This window comes from Cydia splendana, chromosome 10, assembly GCF_910591565.1.
Source record: "Cydia splendana chromosome 10, ilCydSple1.2, whole genome shotgun sequence".
NCBI lineage: Eukaryota > Metazoa > Arthropoda > Insecta > Lepidoptera > Tortricidae > Cydia > Cydia splendana.
In genome coordinates, this window is record NC_085969.1 from 13,766,929 (window position 1) to 13,787,803 (window position 20,875).

Genomic DNA, 20,875 nt, shown 5'->3' on the forward strand with positions numbered 1-20,875 from the left:
TGTAGTACATAATTATGCAGCGTTCTTATGCATATTGCGGTGTCCACAAAAAACGCAAATAAAATAAGTGCTTCTGAAATATAATTTACATGCTAATGAAGTACGGTAACCTGTGTATGCAAGATATTTTTAAGTTCTAGCCAAGTTTGTTTTTTTTAAATAGTTGAAATTAGACTTCCACTACTTCCAGTGACTTTCAGCAACTATTTTATTTTATTCAGGATATTTCACTATTATCACAATCTTACGTTAACTATTGAAGGCGAAGGAACTTTTTAAATAAAAACAGTAAAATAAATATATCAGATATATAATAATAATAAATAAACAAGTATATCAGAACCAATATTACCAATAAGCTCTAATATTGGCAATACGTTGCGAACTCGCAACACCGACGTAATAGTGTAACACGTATGTAAGTACGGCTATACAGTTGATTGTAGTTGTTACCTAGGCGTCAAGTGTTTCATATAAAGTTAATACATGATATCAAGTCGGATAATAGTCCGGTGTACTGTTATTACCGATGAGCGAACTATCACTGCACCAGTTTACTTATGATCTCTAATTACATATAGTTACTGCAGATCGTGAAGTACGCTAATATTGGTCGTTTGGCACTCAGGGATACGTGTCATTTCAAACGCTTAGCTAGTCCCATGCTGAAGAGAACTAGTTTAAATCCGCTCTTAGATTAGGCGCAGTTTTCAAGGGGTTAAAGGCTAGGTAAAGTGGTTTGCTTGCGCTCGCCGAGCGATTAGAACACAAGGTCTACACCGGTCGAATGTGGAGCACCGAGCAAGCCGCGCGGCGATGCCTCCAACAAAAAATCAGTGTAAGCTCCACACGAAGTCAAAACGGTCGCGCGCTCGCTTGCACCGCGCGGATTCGAACTTTCCGAACTAACTTGAAACTAATTGAAACTCCCAATTTTGAACCCAAGTGTTATTTTAACGTGAAAAGTGTTATTGTGTAAGTTCACATATGGCCATGGCCCGGTCGTGGCTCGTATAGAATCACGACCGAGCACGTGTTTGGAGACTTGCCGTTCACTTCACCTATTTTGTCGTACGCTGGTCTTACTATTAGTCACCGGCCCTAAGTAAGCCCTTGCGGCGTTTTTGCGTCTTCATAGGTTGATCAGTCCGAGTACTCCTTGGGTACACTAAAAAAACATAACTTAAATATACAGGGTGAAATTTTGGACAGTGCACAAAAATGAAAACGTGCGCTGAGCATAAATAGTTTTTTTACAGGACATTGATAAAAGTGTCAATATTGAGGCATCGTTAAAAAAAATATTGAAACATACTTATATTGAAATTTATGCAGTGTCATAAATTTTACCCTGTGGTTAAGTTGTTCAACGAGCCGTTAATTAATGCGGCTTAAATTGAAACCTTAATACCCATGCAGTAAAGCAGTATTTACTTACATTACTGAAATCATACCCAATCTATTTATAAACGTTTATCGCATAAATATTATTTTAACAAAACAAAAGTTTTTAATTTTATAAAGTCAACAAGAAATGTAACAACCTAGGTACCTAAACAGCTCTACTTATATGAGAAAAACTCTACAAACCTTGAGAAGGATCAGAATTGTTTTGAAGCTAATTTTCATAAGTACATATTGATATAAATAATTTCAAATCTTATATACAGTAACTTCGTTTCTACATAAACCTATTGGTGATAATTGATGATGATGATGATGATGCTCTTAACCGATTTCAGCCACAGCACAGCGAATGTGTGCTCTGGAGTAGGCAATTTATAATAAACCTATTATATTTACATATATTAAGTAAAGAAACAAAGTAATTCATAGAAGGGATAAACATAAAGGTTATTTGCTTCTTACAGCTAAATGCTTCATACAAACTTGTAAGTAATGTGCGAAGACATAACGTATTGATGCTGACATCCTCTGCATGGCCATGTCATGCGCCAATTTACCATAGACCTATCAGTGAATCCATAATAGACAGGGCTATATATCCCTTCAAGTGGCGGTCAACCCGTGAATGGTCGATGCGAAAACCAGTAAACTGTCATTTACCAGTGAGTGGTTAATGAGGTGTTGACGTATTTAGAGGTGAAATTGAACGCATTTAAGTACAGTTACGCTCTTCTAGCGCCCAAAATTAGGTAGCGAGTTAGAGAAGGATAGCATACCATAAGAAACACAAAAACACTTGGTATAAAAATTTGTTGGTAAGGATCATTGATTCGGGAGCGCCGCCTAGTCCTAGGTCAGTCTCCTTTTTTAAGAGGTTGTTTTGTAAAAGAAATTGTATCTTAGGTCTTTTTTATTGATTTCATCTTAAAAATAAAAGTCTTCCTTTGATAATTAAATAGCAATTAGGGGTCATCCATTAATTACATCACACGTTTAGGGGGAGGGAGGGGGTCAAGAAAATGTGACATGTTGTGACAAGGGGGAGGGGGAGTCATAAACTTTGTGACGTCACTTTAACTTCATCAGTAACGGAAAATGTATTTAAATTATTTTATACGCTAATTATCATTTAAATAACAAGGTTTTGAAACGATAATCGTTTTTATTCGTTTAATTTTATTTCTTAATTACTGGTTTATTACGGGTTTAAAATTACTAATATTTCTTTTGTCAAAAATATTTTGATATAATATTAAATGAATATTTGCCGATTTCGTTGAAGAAATGTGACGTCACACCAGGGGGGAGGGGTTTGCCAAATGTGACCAAGTGTGACAAGGAGGGGGGGAGGGGTAAAAAAACCTAGAAATTCGTGTGACGTAATTAATGGATGACCCCTTACCTCCAATAATCAATTATTATGGTGGTAGTCATTTTTAACAAGGAAGCTGGAAAACTGTCATTCTTCCGGAGTTTGATTACGTCTGGCCAAATGTATAAGCATTAGAATAATTTAATTGCTACATTCAAATAGCCTATATAACGCTGATTCTAACAATATGTGATTTAATATACTTTCAAACATAGAAAAGCTTAAATCGACGATTTTGTAAAATTTTCTTAATCCGCGCTGACCACCCACCGGGGCCCCGCCACTTGAATACTTTTCGCGTTTTCGGTGGCGCCACTTGAAGGGATATTTTTATTCTGCAACGCTTAAAAATTTAAGAATATATATCATAAACTACGACTATATAAGCCCATTGAAGTTTTTTTTCGGACCCAGGAACAATGATTATCAGTATTATCACGAAACAATTTTTGGTCCGCATCTTGAAAATAATAAGTAAATTAATATTATATTTAATTAATTTTGATAAACCAAGTCTAAGGACCAACGCTAGAAACCGGCTTTCGAATAAACAAAACCGCATGCAAATCGGTTTACCGCTTTAAGAGCTACGGTGTCACAGACAGACACATACACATAGCGGTCAAACTTATACCACCCCTCTTTTTGCGTTGGGGGTAAAAAACTGAAATCAATCCTTGAAATTATAGCCCCAAAATCAGGCAACTTGTATCTCAAGTCAAGTTCAGTTTGGGCAATGGGGCCTAAGTAATAAGTCCGATTTATACGTGCCCCTTAAGTATACCCATGTAGAGAAATTGGCCCTTGGAAAGTTAACCGAGCGCGTACCAATCTTAATTGTAGGTAAAGGTCACTAGTATTTCTACAACTGAACCTTTCCAGTACAAATTAGCCGTACTTTTGTGTAGAGCAATGTTGAACTTTGCTCATAATGTATGAGATAAAAAACTGTACACAAATTTATTTACTCCGCCTTACGCTCTTCGAATAATTTCAAATAATGAAGCGTACAAATAAATGATCGCTGGCCAAAACAATACAAACTGCCGAGCATAAACAGGACTAAGTAACCAAAAAATCTAACCTAATATCGACTTCATGTGGTCCCGTACCCAAAGGGTAAAAACGGGACCATATTACTAACGGCTCGATTCGGAAAATGAATTAGATTTCTACTAGACTTCAACAAGTTACGATACGGATAATTTAAAGATATTTGTAAGATAGATACGTCAAATTTGACGTTTCCGCGATTCTGGAGGTCCTCTTGAACGATTTCGACAAGTTATGATATGACTTAGATATCCAAGTCACATCTAGTCGATATCTAATGTAGATATAGTTGATCTCTAAATCGTCTCAAGATCTTGTGATTATCTCAAAATCCGAATAGGCCTGTAAGACTCCTATGTCCGTCTGTCTGTCTGTTATCAGGCTGTATCTCATGAACCGTGTTAGCTAGACAATTGAAATTATGTAATTTTCACAGATGATATATTTATGTTGCCGCTATAACAACAAATACTAAAAACAGAATAAAATAAATTTAAGCGGGGATTTCATACAACAAACGTGTTTTTTTTTGCCGTTTTTGCGTAATGGTACGGAACCCTTCGTGCGGGAGTACGACTCGCACTCGGCCGGTTTTAAAAGTAACTACAGTACGGTTACCATCAGTTTGTCACTGACATAAACGTCGTCGAGAACGTAATTTACTTTCTATACATCTCGCTCGCACTCGCATATTAGTGCAAACGGGATGTATAGAAAGTAAATTACGTTCTCGACGTCGTTGATGTCAGTGACAAACTGATGGTAACCGTACAGGTTTGATTTTCAAATTACGTTATAAGAATACCGTCCGTCCAAATCAGGGGTCGGAAACCGGTATTTGTTCCATACAAAAATACCGGTATTATTACGTTCTTTTTCGTTCTTTGGTTTTTTATTTCATTTTTAATGGGACAATCTAATAATACAAAGTTGTTACCTAAATACATGATTCAGTCCTACGTAAAGAGTATAAAATGATCCAAAATATTGGGCTATTAGGGGTTTAAAAAAAATACCGGTTCCGAACCCTGGTCCAAATTACGATAAAAGAGCAATTCTTTTTAAGTAAAATATACAAAACACAAAAAGCGTCCATATAAATCATTTGTATATTGGCTCGTTTACCGTCACGAGTCGTATACCACTACCAATTAAGGAACTAATAATTTTCGACGATACATGTAATCTTTAAATCACGTCTCGTCGATTTTCGCATTCGTATTGAGAACACATCAGAATATCTTAATCTTATATTGCAAGCCCAAACCGACCAGTTAATACTTATACAATATACCTTCTACATATTGACTGCGTCTTCGTGATAAATCAAGGATTTACCTATATACAATACAAACGTACATACGCACATAACTAGCACTAATACGTTTTTCAAACTTATTTAAAAATTTAACGAAATTCGCTAGGGGTTTGAGCATATTGTCAAAATTTAGTTACTGTTACGTACGTTATACAGGGTGGAAAGGCACGACGATCCTTCCCGGAAGTATTAGGTCGTTTAAGTGATACAGAGACTATTGGTAATGGTAAGAATCGTTAATTGAGTAAAAAATAAAAATTGCAAAAATACTACTTTTTAACTGTGGTGATAACCCTATAGCATGTGCACATGACGGCTAGATTAAGGATCTCCGTCGGGAAAGCTCGGGACTTTACACTTTTTTCCGATCGTTGACAGTATCGCAATGATGTATGAATGACGCATAAATGTCAAATAAATCAAATGCATGCAAAAATATTACAAACAATTTTATTACTTTCTTAGATAATTACTTTTTTCCAATATTTAATACTATCTTCTTTTCACATACGGTGTTCAAATGTACCTCCGTGTATTACAACGCCGCCGCAGCCCGTACCCGAGTATGTCGATGCACATGCGATATAGTGTATGCTCTTCGTCATTTATCCTCCGCAGAAAGCACCAATTAGCCTTTGTCTCATTTCGTCCGCAGTTTCACATTCCGTTTGGTTTGGTACACCATATCTTTTACACAGCCCCACAAATTTAAATAGCCACGAGCATCTAACATTTTTATTTGAAGAATATGACATTCAATAAGTATAGTTCAATGAAAATTTAATTTCAAACATCAGACGTCTTGTCTATTTCCTACCACGCAAGAAGGTTTGTTAGTTTGGTATTGAAGAAGTATTTATTCTTGATTTATTCTTAGTATTTAATTTTTGCAAGTTCATTTGGTGCAACTAACACAACCTACTTGTTATTTTTAATTATTTTAGATAGTTTCCAATTATTCGAAAATAATTTTGTGAAACGTGTTAAGAAACTAAAACCTTTTTATCAGTCAAGGAAACCAGAGATATTTATAAGACGATTGCGTACTTTTGAGTGGTTGTCAATGTCACCATTTGAACTGTCGTTGTAAACAATGTTGTGGTTAGTGTTATTAATATTAAGGAATAACATAACTATTTCATTCAAGTATTGAACAAGTGGAACCACTAAGAAAGCGAAAATCCTGCAATGATTCTTACCGTGCTGTAAGCAGACCTAAAAATGGTTAGATGGTAACAAATTAGCATAATTTCCTGTCGAATACTGATTGTTTACAAGTAAGTTCATTGACCCTGTCACCTGTTAGGGTTAGAACAAAGTAGTTTTTTGCGTGGATGTTTAAAAGGTTATAATTTAGAAACGGTTGCCCATATTAACATAGTTTCTATGGAGAAAATATAGAGCTTAGGCTAAACTATCTCCCATTTCCGGAAAGGATCGTCGTGCCTTTCCACCCTGTATATTATAAAAGCTGTTTATTTTGACCATAATTCAAATATAATATAGATATATGCGGCAATAAAAGTCGGTTTACTTTTGCTAATTAAAACCATACTTCCCGAATTACATAAAGCCCGATATAATTGTTATTGTTTAATACCAGGCCCAAGCTAAAAAATGCGTCAAAACATCCGGATCCGTGGGAAAAATATAGTATTATACACCGTTATTGGCAATTTGTTATCATTCGATAGCCGACATTGCAAATTTATGAGATTTGATGAATAAACGGAAATAATTCGAGTTTTAATACTAAATAGTGAAACTAGTTTCTGTTTAGCTCATGCGGGCACCGTCTATTAAAGACAAGCGTGCAATCAGTTTAATTAGAATAACGAAGTGTTACTGCAACATATATTATTTTAACGGTTATAGAGTATAATAAAATACCACAAGTAGCTTTTTATTGAATAGAATAATAGCGCAAATATCCTTGTAGATTGAATCCAACACAGTATTTACAGTTACGAATTTACCTCGAAATTGAAGAATAAAAATTGTGACGTTATTTATAAGAAAATTTAAGGGTTTTTCTCAATTTGTAAAAAAATTACTAATTACACGAGGAATTCCCGACCTAACCTTAAACATTTGCAATTTGAAAAATAGTTTAATATAATTACCCGTTTTCGAAAACTTAAATTATCTAAACAGTTTTATATTATTCTTTTTTACGTCTTGTAACTTTTGTTCACGTTTTCGAAGTTACTCTGTATTACGTGACGCTTGAGTTCAAAGAAAAAAACCGGGTAAGTGCGAGTCGGACTCGCGCACGAAGGGTTCCGTACCATAATGCAAAAAACGGCAAAAAAAACGGTCACCCATCCAAGTACTGACCCCGCCCGACGTTGCTTAACTTCGGTCAAAAATCACGTTTGTTGTATGGGAGCCCCACTAAAATCTTAATTTTATTCTGTTTTTAGTATTTGTTGTTATAGCGGCAACAGAAATACATCATCTGTGAAAATTTCAACTATCACGGTTCGTGAGATACAGTCTAGTGACAGACGGATGGACGGACGGACGGACGGACGGACATGAATACCTACTTGAATGATTTAACCTTTTATCCAATATACCTTCAGTCTACGTGAGAAAAACTCACTTTCTAAAGTTAATATACATTGTTACTGTTCTGACATTTATAGTTAAAAATAAGTACATGAATGGTTACCCTTTCAAAACAATAAAGGACAACAAAAAATCTGTCGTCGTGGCAGTTGAAAGATGGCGGTGACAAGCGACGAGAAATGCACTATTACGAGAGAGATAATTAGCTTTGTTACCGCTGCTACGAATTCTTGCTAAATTGTCTCTTTCTTTAAAAAAATAACCGTAAAACTGTTGTCACTTACGTCTAAAAAGCCCGCATTTATATTGAAAACTTTTGAATAAAGTCGTAAGCGACATTTGCACTAAGTTCTTGTTTTATGTGGATGGACACAATTAGCCACTGGACGGCTGGAATGTTTCATTTTAACGGAAATATCTGGGCTACTTCAGGCATTTCTGCGTGTAGGGCTGAAAGTATGTAACTAAATGTTTCTTCTTCTGACACTGATTTTCTAACCGAACAAGAAAAGCCAGGTATTTTTGTTAAAAAGTCATCTCTGTCATGTTACTAAAGAGGTAACCTATGTCACCCACGTCAAAGAAACGCATCATGCGTTCCAAACACCTTCATACATAGGATAATTAACCCTTCTCTTTTAAAGTCATAACCCTTTTGAGTAATCGGGTAAAAATATCTAGTTCTGAAATACCTACTGTTCTTCTAAAAGATCCTTTTGTTGCATTACAATTTTTATATTATGCCTTATTGCTTCCAGACTTTCCTGAGTCTTATGTAACAGTGAATGGCTTTTATCCGCACTCCTTGTATTTTCAAACCTAACACAATTTAACTCCCTCGTGTTTCATACGCGAAAACGGAAACGGCAAAGCTTGTACTTCTCATCTGGGAATTTAAATCCTACATTTACATACGATCATATTCAGCGCACATATTTAAATCGAGCTAAAAGAAAACCTCATACGAAAACTGCTGGGAATACGTTTGTTGAATTTTCTATTAGTTGCAAACCATAGATTATCTATCATAGATTCAGTACGAGTATTACGGACTAGCTTGTAAATGTGGATTTCAGAATTAATAGGCGTTCTTATATTTGTAGGGTTCCTACTAGGGATGTACCGACTAGTCGCCGACTAGTCGGGAAAGCCGACTATCCGGCCACATTTGTAGTCGGCGATTAGTCGGCGACTAGTCGGCAAAAATGGCCGATTAGTCGGCACTTTACTAGTTAAAGAAAACAGAGAAAATAGAAATTAACTGTCAATATTTGGCATATGTTTTATGTCTATTTTACCAAAATACCTATTGAGGGTGCAGACGAAAACTTTTGTTCATATAATTGACCGTTTGATCGTTATCGTATGTTGGTGGGCTGGTGTTTTCCTCTACAGGTCGATCTCAACTGATTCTCGTGTAATTTCATGGCCAAGTTCTATAGTTAAATGATTTTATTAATATTTAGTTTTTTTTTAATGGTGGAGCCATGGGGAACTGTTAATGTTATTGCAAAATTTTGAGACTTATAAACAGGGCACGTTGCTCGTAAAGACGCTGACCACAGGGGATAAGTTCTTAACTGGCGACTACGTACGGGAAATAGAGCCTTGGAAATACCTCCTACTAGCTGTACTGACGGTCTACTCAGGATCGCAATATAACAGAAAGACAGAAATTGAACGAAGATTCTTGTGATAGGTCTTTGAACCTGTAGAGAACACCTTTTAGCCAAGCTAATATGATGAATAGCGCAACCAAAGGAGTAAAACTATTGTCTTTCACCTGAAATTATACGAAACTAATGATCTGGCCGACTAACCGACTAGTCGGCCGACTAATCGGCCATTCGAGCGCCGATTAGTCGGCTAGTCGGCCAAATCAATAGTCGGTACATCACTAGTTCCTACCTATTGTCTTGATTTGTCTTTAATTAAGTTGGCTTTTGCGTCATTTTATATTACAACTTTAAGATACGTCAAATATTACGATTAAATACGATATAGATTAGATATGTCAATGTCAAAACTGACGTTTTTGATTGATGAAACGTCACTTTTGGCACTGACATATCTAATCCATATCGTATCTAGCCGTAATATTTGACGTATCTTAAAGTTATAATCGGGCCGATAGGCTCTATTCGACTTGTCAGTCAGTACGACAGGTTTTGACGTGACTACCTACCACTATGTCCACTTAAATGACAATTTATGAAAATAGTGGACGTACAAGTACATAGGTTACAGTACGCTTGCGACTCCGTCATATCTATCTACTCAAAGTTTGTTCAAATTCTTTATCTATTTGGCAAGTTGTCTGGAATCAACTTACTATATACCTAAGGCTCTCACAAATTACATGTAAGTATATAGTTGTGTTATAGCGCCTATGCGTGATAAACGCGAGTTATCTGATACGCTCGGTCTGGCAGGTAAGCGATGGCAAACGGATTCGTCGTCAACAAAAAGGCGCGAGCCAAACCGTTCAAAGGCTACTCAAAACTTTTTTGTGAACTAGTGCAAAGTTGGGCATATGTGGGAAAAGCATGAATAGGCAATTCCGGGCATTTCAGATCACGTACTGTCCTCTGGGCCCCGGCCAAACGGAGACACATAACTTTCATTTGATGCTCTTTTCGTGAAAACTTTTTTCTGAACGGCAAAAAAATTTAAAGCACGGGAAAGTTTTTTTGAAACAGCGCATTAAGGGCTAAAGTTATACAATTGTTGGCTTTTATTTAGCCGATTAATGATGGTACAACTACGATATTTTGTAACTTACTGAATTATCGCACTTAGAATAAGTTCGAGTGGTTTTTGCCATTGTGACCGAATGTTTCTAACATTGTTTGGAGTTTTTTATTTGGATTTAAAGGTTTTTATTAGTTGGATTCGTAAGAGGAATATGTAGTATGTGTGAGTAGTCAATTACGTCACTCTGACTAAATAATTTTCATGATTTGCAGAAAGGTACCTAACATACACCTATATTGATTTATTTAAACCACCACAACGAATGGCGACGTCAACAAAAACTAGGGGTCTCTTGCGTTGGCTCTAGGTGTAACATGGGGCCATTATAAAGTCCACGGCTCACTTGTAGTCAACTTATAGCCACACCACTTTTACTTCTCGAAAAGGCGCCTCGGTAACATGGAATTATTAATGGAAGAAAAATATATAATACGATATCCTTCAATCTACCAAAAACGTTGCAATCGCTACCTAAACTGCAATTTATAGCAAGCCATTAAAATCAGCAACACCAAAAACTCTCTTGAACTGGCGAATAAATTATATGTCCAGTTGAATCCTTAAAGGAACTAGTACTTCCACCTCCTGTTTAGGGCAATGTAACATTAACTGCGATATTACCAAGAGAGTGGTCAGAAACACCAAAACATTCTGGAATTGGAAGATAATTGAGATACGCAGTTATCTCAAAGAAACTACCGTGAAATGTGACGCGTTCCTTTACCTCCTGTTTAGGGCAATGGAGCTTCAACCGCAAATTTACCGACAAAGTAGTTCAGAAAGACCAAAATATTCTCGAATTGACAAATACATGAGATAAGCAGTTATCTCAAGGAAACTACCGTGAAATGTGACGCGTTCCTCCACTCCACCTCCTGTTTAGGGCAACGGAGCATTAACTGCGATGTTACCGACGCGACGATAAAGATAAAACAAACTCAACATACCACGCGTTGCATTGATACGATCACTGGAGTTCGTGCGAGGGTTATTCTCAGCTCACAAATATAGGTTATATATAATATAAATGTAAGGACCTGGGGTTTATCTACTAGTAGGTATACAAGACCAACCTACTACTTATACTACGAAGATACTACAAGATTGACCCTATAGGAAAAGTATGAGAACGCAACCGTTCATAATAATTGCGCTACGACGAGTTAAAAAATAAATATTAACAAAACTCAAGTTTTGAAGGTAAATTGAAGCTAAATTCCGTAGAGTGGGTTGACTTAGGATTCTGCCGCAAAAGTCAAAATCGACGATGATTTGCGGTAGCCAAGGCCCCAACGTTTTCTGTTCAGTTTGACGGCGCAGCAAGTAGTATCACTTGTCTCTCCTCGCACTTTTAAAAATGCCATTTGTCAAAACAGGACAACCATACTGTTGACAAGATGAACTTCAAATCAAAGTGTTGCCTTTTTTGGTGCATCCAGGCTGTGTATGTGTGCGTAAAAACGTGTATGTGTGCTCTTTTAGGGATGTGAAAAGTCGATTTTAATCATGTTATATATCGATAAACGCTACACAGCGGAACGAAATACCTATTAATTCAAGCTTCAATATCTTCGTTAAACATAAACATAATTGAAATGCTAATGAATAATAAATATATTAGAATATAATAAAATAATTCAATTATTGCGGAACACATATTTTAGTAGGTATTTATGTATTTTAATTAAATATCTGAACTTTCCCTTGGTTCCCTGCTGGGGCGTGACGATTTTGTTCATTTTAGGTATCGTTAAACCTTTGAAGTAAAATTAAAATTGCAAGGACATGTCGATAGTTTATCGATATGACTTTATCGACATGGCTACAGCAAGGTGGTGTTAAATTGTTAATCGTACACTAAACAAAAGTGGTAACAGTGACAGCTCGCTGAGACGGAATCTCTATAATATTATAAATCTATGGCGGTAGCAATTCAGTCGGCAGCAATGTCGAGGCACTATATTTTTTGCAGCAGTAATCAAGTGTAGTCCGAATCCGAACGGCACCGTTAAATAGTAAGGATCACGACTTGTTTGTTAAGTTACCATTACCGTTATTTAATAGTCGATTCATATTAGTTTTTATGACTTGAACCCGCAGATTTCATGGAAGTTGCTTTTTAAAGTCAAATCACTCATATTACAAGATTTTCCGTTCCTGCAATAAGCCCCAGTAAACGAAGAAAATCACCTGGGAATACCCCACTTCGAATCCATTACATCGGGAATGGTAGCAGTGCCGACATGCAATAAAAAATAACTCATCCCCCGACTCTTTATGACAAACTTGCACATAACAATAAATAATCTGTCATCATTACAGCGAAATAAATTTTATACGCAATCATTATTGCATGCTGTAAATTGAAAAAGTGGTCCTGGTCATGCCCGTCGTCTTTTGTTTCGAATAAATCGAAATAAAGCCACGGCATGGATTAATAAGACATTGTAGAGGTTAATAATTTTGTGGTTGTACGGTCGAAAGTATTAATTTATGACCCATTTCGTACCTAATCACAGTGACAATCAATATGAAAGTCGCTAGAGACCTCGTACTATTGTCACTGTGACAAGGTACAAAATGGGTCATAAATTAAAACTTTCGACTGTATATGTATCACTTGTACCCTCATTAATCACTTGGTCCATAACATACATAGGTATATACATTGTTTAAGCAGTCTTACAAAATATAGGAAAGTTTTAAAAGTAAGTATAACAATGCTTATAGCCTGCTATAGTTCACATTACGCCGATCAAAAGTTAGCTACTGCGGCCTAGCGACCGGCCATGTGCGAGTCGGACTCGCGCACGCAGAGTTCCGTGCCATAACGCAAAAAACGGCATAAAAACGTTTGTTGTATGGGAGGCCCACTTACATATTTATTTTATTTTGTTTTTATAGTATTTGTTGTTATAGCGGCAACAGAAATACATCATCTATGGAAATTTCAACTGTCTAGTCAGGGATCATGAGTTACACTGGTGACAGACAGACGGACGGACAGACGGACAGACGGATAGCGGAGTCTGAGTAATAGTGTCACGTTTTTACCCTTTCGGTACGGAACCCTAAAAATTATCTAAGCACAACGTTATTGTTAAGGGAGAAAGAGAGTAGGGAGATTATATTGACCCTCTTAGCTTAACTACTATTACCTTTAGGTATTTTAGTATCGCTAGTTCTACCCTTCAACTAGCGTCATTGCGAAATATTCTACATGTTAAAATAAAAGTCACAAGAAATGCAATTCTAAAACCAAAAACTTGAGCTGAGCATAGCTCGTCTATAGGCTCTTAAGGTTTATAAGATTTGGTTTCAGAACAGCGTTATATTATTCCGTTAACGATAAAAACAAAATCTCTAAGTCTTTCGGAATAATTTCCGTTGAATTTGGTATTGAAAATACCGTGGAACTCTGAAATTCGCAAGTTTCCCATTCTTGTCAAGATCTATTAATGGATCAGGCGGGTTATGGCGATCATAAACGACATTAAATTTAATAGCTGTGTCGCTCGTTTAGTACCTATAAGTTCACTTCATTTAATGTAGAGTAGAACTTTGTATTAAACTTCTAAATGAAATATAAAATACTTTATATTTTGAAGTAGGACTATTTTTATAAACTTTCAGTAACTAAACTGGCGACGAAAAATTTTCCACACTATTTTAGTAAAAATAAAGTACGAGTATGTTCAATCTTCTTTCATCTTTTTGACAAGCTTTATACTCATTCACCGTTATTTTAATAACCGTAAAATATTCTCTAATCAAAGTTTCCATGTTAGACTCTAGAGAGGTTTTTTATTCCCTAGACGTTCCTTATTGAAACAACGCAATAACATATTAATATGTCATTGTGAAGGACACAAAAACATCATAATAAATATCATCATCCAATGCGTGAATCCTCAATAACGGCGGCCACTCGCCAAATAAATTGCTCGCGTGTGCAGTTTTATCTGGCAGATTATAAACTCGGAATATATATGCGACACGCAAAAAAAGAAGTTGACGCATGCCGTGTTCGCTGCTTTCCTTTTGATAAAACACTTGATTCAATGAAGTGATGTATTTTCGTATGCGTTTTGTTCTCGTGTGAGATTTGTTTTTTTTATATTAAAAGCACAGCGTTCTTTTAGTTTAGTCCCGGTGATATGCAAGTTCACAAATATTTTTATTTAAGCATTTTATAATGGTAAGTACTTCGATAAGTGAAAAACTGCTTTAGTTATTTTACGGAATTAGGTAGCTACATAAAAAAAATAGTGTAGTCTCTAACTAACTAACTCATTAGTCTCATTACATACTTATTAGTCTGACATTGTAGAGACTGTAGTATGAAAAAAAAACAATGCAATCAAGTGTAGGTATGTATATATTTTTAAACTTTCTAAATGATAAATATCCTTGATAAATATGAAGACATTTCGCATGAACATAATTACATTCGTGTAAGCATGTTACTTATTTCATAGTAAAGCATAATGTACGCAAGAGTAATGAAGTGGCGTCAAACTTTGGACGTTCAAGAGCTTTAAGATTGATGGCGGAGATTCCGGCGGTACTCCATTTCCGAGCTAGTGGGATTTATTTTTTACTTACTTACTGCGGAAATTTAATTATACCCCTTTGTTAAACCTAACAATTCTTTACCAGCAGACTTCAAAAGACAAAAGGAGTATTTGACCTTATTTTGTATGTTGATTACGTGATTATTTAGGTATTATTTCAATTATTTTTTATTTTATTGCTGATATATGCTTGGCTTCTCTGCTCAATAACTTTGCCAAAATGAAAAATAACATACTAAAAGGATGGTTTTCATTTAGAAGTATTGTCAAAGTTTTTTTTAATTTCAACATACTTACCAAGATAATTACTGCACTACGTAAGTTTTTTTACCTGTAACATAAAATTAGATAGATTATTAGGTTTTTGTTGTAAGGCTTCGACAAAAATATGTAATTTGGTCAGGTAAATCCTGTGTGACTTTTTACTACTTTAGTTATTATGAATCTTTTTGCTTTAACATTATGTGTGGGATTACGAAATATTCACACTTATTGTTTTTGTAACATTTCAATAAAATACATTACTTATCACTTATTTCGTGTCAACTTTAAATTTATATTTTTATTTTAAAATAGAACTTAGAGTGTAATTGACACAACAATTATCTACTCGTATTTACAGGTAATTATAATATTGTTCATTTCAGACTTTTTTATACTTACAAGCACAACTTTTATAAAGCTTATCTTTTTTTAATGCATCTCATGCATGCATTCAGATCATAATGGGCAGCGGAGCCGACCCAGATGCATAATACGTTAACGCATGCATCCCATCATTTGCAATAAATGACAAGTGACACTCGATTTTATACCGAAGACATGTGGCATTTATCGAAGCATTCAACTTGTTTTTATAAAAAATATAGACATTTTATGTTGGCACATACAAATTAAGATTATATTTTACTTGTGATCCATTATTTATACTTTAAAATATAAAAAAGTAGGTAAAGATTTAAATCTATCAATATCATTATAGAGTCAGACCAAGAATAGTCTGCAGCGGATTTGATAGGCCACGCAGTGAAAGTGTATTTTAAACGTCAAACTTCTATGAAATTGTGACATATAAATGACACTTGCACTATGTGGGCTATCAAATCCGCTGCAGACTTTTTTTGGTTCGACTCTACCTATTGATTAGTGTAAACTGTAAAGCTGTCCAGAATTCAAAATGTTGTCTAATATATAAGTAGGTATAAATAAGTAATTAATAATATGCTATCTAAAAATACTAGCTCGATCTTAGCTCTTTCAATCCTCGCCAGCGAAAAATGTATTTACATAAATCCCTTTCTAAGAAACTTGCTCTCTATTTTAGCTACGGAGAAATAGATTGGTGATATATATTTTGTTCATCTTTCAACAGAAATTCTGAGTAAGCAAAGATTTAAATAACGTGCGGGTTATAACACAAGCGTATGCAGTCAAATATAATATTTTTAGAAACATCAAGTTACATTAAAAAAACATATTTTATTGTATCCCCGGTTTATAATAACATACACGAAAGAGACAGGATATTATCCATCTTTTTCTCAAACAATTTGCTGCTACTTTTCAGTTTTGTAACTCACAAGAACAACCAATTTAGCCGTAGTATTTTTCATTTTCACTTCCATAAATCACTCATATAAAGGCAATACGGGCTAAACATCCATCATGAAGATCGCTTGAACCTAATTGCGACGTAGAACATTTATGAGTTATGAGTGATGAGTGTTCTTTTTGCAAACTATAGATAGTATTCCATTTTAATATTATGATTGACTACAATCACTAGATCAGTTTTTTTGTAACATTTACGTCTTTGATCGACGTAACGAAGGAGCTTTTAGATTGATATTAAACTTAGCGTGATATCTTCCATTTTTAACTACGGCAAATAGAAGATTTTCAGATTTTTACAACACTTGAGACGCTTACCGTTTAACGTGGCCATTTTAGCACCCATTCGCGGGCTTTTACTGTCCAGTGCTAACCTTCTAATTACTTTGACTATTACAAGGACGTTATCGCAAAACTCAGTAATCCTCAACTCAAAAATAAAATCATATATAGGTAAGCATATTATGTGAGCATGTCCATTATATTATAAATTGAATAGTTTAAACGGCGGACGGGACGTGCGTTCGAATACTCACTCGTAATGAGTTTCTCAGAATTCCTGAATATAATTATGTAGTTTGATATTTGGAATGATTGTGTTTCCCAATTGTTAGTCGCCGCAAAATAATGGCCGCTAAAGTCAGGTTCAGTTCTATTTTTATTTTGTCTATGGGCTCTAAACCTGTCGGTTCCCTTCCACGCCCATTAGTTACCCCTAACCGTTTCAAATATAACGGTTCATTAATACATTTTAATGTCTCCGTTATAATTTGTACCCCATTCAAACGTCAGCTGTGTAAACTATTTAGTTAATTAACAGTGCCATTTGACCACACATTAATGTCACTTTTACAAGTAATATTAGTCTTTCTTCGGTTTCACGGTGAAATATCTTTTTAGAGCTGGCTAGAGCTAAACAACACAAAGCAAAGTTTTCTTTTATCTTTCCCTAAACTCTGTAACTAATGTCTTGTGTATCGGCAAGATAATTTACGTAGGCAGTCCATGGTAGAAAATAATATTATGAAGGCTAAATATCTGTAATATTGCCGTACTGAATCTTAGGCATTTTTGTTGAAATGTTTTTGTAAGCTTTCAATATTTGTTTATGTCCATGTAAAGTGTTGTCTTGATTGTTTCAATGTACCGGTTTGTCTTGAATGCTTTACAATTCTGGCAAAGAAATGTAAGGCATTTGTTACAAGTAGCCGGTTTAAGACTTATTACTTATATACGTTGCGGTTTATAAAAAATCCGTTTTCAGTGATACGAAAATTCAAACGTATTTTTTATGTCGCATACTTTTAGCCAAAACATGCAATACCTTATTTGAATGGCACGGTATGTCAAATTTAAAATGGCAGTAAAGACTATTAAATAATAAAAACTGTCGATCTCTGTACAAAACTTCATTGCTCGTTACTAAATATTGAAGATAGTACCACTTAGCCAGGTCTCAAATCTTTTCATAGGCACCTACCGACTTATATTTTTTGCGATAGGTACTTTACTACTTTGACTTTCGCTAGAGAATTAGCATATATGTATGATGTTGTATATAAAGAATGGTATATAATTAAAGAAATTTCCTTTAAACCTTCTTACTGAACTGTATGACAAGCCTGACCTGACACGCAATAAGGTTTCGCTATCTTTATACTAATGACGAGGAACGCATCTTTGTATAAATACTACCGATCTTCATAATATACCTTGTTTGTCTCTGGTAGCAGCCAAATTAAATGTCATCGTGTACTTTAAAAGGCTCTCAACGGAGCACGTAATAAAAAGCCAAACACCGAAATTAGTGGTGATAAAAACGTTTTAAAATGTCCCGACTTCAGGCATACTGAGGGGCTGACGGCGAATCCATAATAACCATTTTATTTGTTGCTAAAATTACACACGGACCAATTTAATTGAATTCCGAACTGTCAATTAACCGACCCTGATAATGACTGTTTTTTGTAAAATACGCCCCCAATTAAATGAGTTACATCGAAATAAGACATCGGTAAATGTCGATGTTGGTAACATTTAATAACTACTGCATTTAATTTGTACGAAAACTGACTTTCATTGATCGGCTTGGATGTTTTTCCATGCCTAGAACCAATTAATTAGGTAAACATATATGAAGTCGGATCAAAAATGTTTCACACGTGATTTGAACGTTTCATACCCAACATTTTCAGTTAACCTGATAACCGGAAGCACACAGGTATTCCCAAAAATATTTAGGAATAATCACAATAAATACGTAATCATTAGAATTATTTGAAGATTTTCGTCATATTATCTCAGTTTTCGTAAGTAGTACAGAATCATTTAGAATTTTCTGTTTTATTTAAGGAAAAAATATTTATATTTTGTTTTTATTAAATATTTTGTTATTTAGGGTTTTCTGCGGCATTTGTTGTAAGTGACAAAAATACCGAAATATAATAAATACTCTTCCATTCTTTGGCATATGGCTGAAATATAGGCGAGTACCCACTTTTTTAACTTTTAATAAGGACCAACCGGTTGCGTAATTGTGCGAATGATATGTGTGCAATAAAAGTGACGTTAATGGTCGGTCCCTGTAATTAATCCCCTCGGTAATATATATCGCCTCAACTCTGAGACAGCGTCATAATTGTCTGCGCGTAAAAATATGACAATAAAATATAGTTGGCAGGTAGTTTTCTGTAGCGCTAGACGTAGTGTTGTGCCGTTTTCAGGAATATTGTCGGTATTGGCAGGCAACGATAACGTTGCGGTAAAAATTGTTCTGAAGTGGAAATGTTAGACTATTACAAGACAATACCTATGAATAGATAGCATCAATTTGTTGGCAGTTCAAAATGTGTTCTGAAATTATTAGAAGCTCGGCAGAGTCACATCTCTACATAGCTCCTGGTTTATGGCCGTTGCAAATTTCGTGTCACATTATTTATAAGAGAAACCGTGAATTGCGTAGCTTACTTAGACTAGATTTACTTTAGCGAACTGAAATTAAACTTCGGGAATCTATGTCAAGTTTATAAAAGCTTTAGGTATCTTTTTGGTATGAACAGGGAGAGTCCTTTAGTTGTCGTTAGTTCAAAATAGCCAAAGGCATTTAATTGAAGCTAGCTTAGTTATTCTGTGTAAATCGAATTAATACTGTCGGCAAAAAGTTCAGAAACTGTAGCTTGTATCTTATAAAATAGGACCCAGGTGGCTAAACTGCCCTCATAGTAGCTAGGTAAAACAATTGCATACAAAACACCTGATCGGCGGTCGCTACTATGTAAATGGTCAATTACGCTATATTCTCGCTGTAACAACGAACATTTGCATATAATGAGTTTTGTTGACTATTTTCTAGGTGTAGCTATGATAATAATTTCTGTCTGATTACTCCGCATATAAGGCCGTATTCATAAAAGTTTTTTTCACCCATACTTGCCAAAGTAAGCGGAATATGTGTCATAATTCTGATCAGTGGGTATTTTGCGGTCTTAATATTAATAACAGCTATGATCTGAGGCTACTCAGGCTACTACGTAGGTACAGCAAAAACGGATCAGTTGATTTTAAAAGTTGTTTTTGTTAACGCGTTTCGTTTTCTGACTAGGGGTGCCTTATATGTTTTATGAAATGATTTGTGTTAAAGAATACTATTTTAATAAGGTATATTAAGCGTAATACTTATAGCCTAAGAATTATGGATGTTTACATGTAAATAAAGACTATTATTATATTGCTCTTACCTAGAATACTATCATAAAAGATCATGGAAAATCTCGGAAGCGGAAATCTCGTGCCCAAGGCCGGGACTCTCGGGAACTCTCCGTAATTTCATCTACTTACTCGTACCTACGTAGAAAAGAGAATGAAACGAAGCGCACGACGTCCGATACTATGAACTCCCAAGGCGTAACCGTGTATATTAATGTTCCTTTTATATAACGTGCATTCGATTTTGCTTGATTGCGACTACATTTATACGATATTTTACAATGTAAAATTACCTAAATACTTAGTTATCAATTACAACATTACTTCTAAATTTTCAAATGTCTATTCACGTTTCAAAATGAAGATGTTATTTAACAGTTACCTATTTAATCATTTACACAAAAGAAAATAATTTGGTCAAAACATAGACTTAATGCTTTAAAGAATTCTTTGCCATTTCGGATATTATTTGCCGGTACAACATTATCATAGTTTTAACAAAACGATTTA

At 35.1% G+C, this 20,875-nt stretch overlaps 1 protein-coding gene across 3 annotated transcripts in view; it reads left to right on the forward strand.

Moving 5' to 3' along the window:
* The window catches only part of LOC134794326 (monocarboxylate transporter 10-like), a 196,029-nt gene that overhangs the window by 91,353 nt on the left and 83,801 nt on the right, over positions 1–20,875 (forward strand). For 2 of the 3 annotated variants that reach the window (XM_063766111.1, XM_063766112.1), the window contains exon 1: positions 758–975. The exons of the other annotated variant lie outside the window; for it this stretch is intronic. The gene's annotated coding sequence lies outside the window, so the exon portion shown is untranslated. Of the gene's footprint in view, positions 1–757; positions 976–20,875 lie in introns of those variants that run through there. 3 annotated transcript variants of the gene reach the window in all.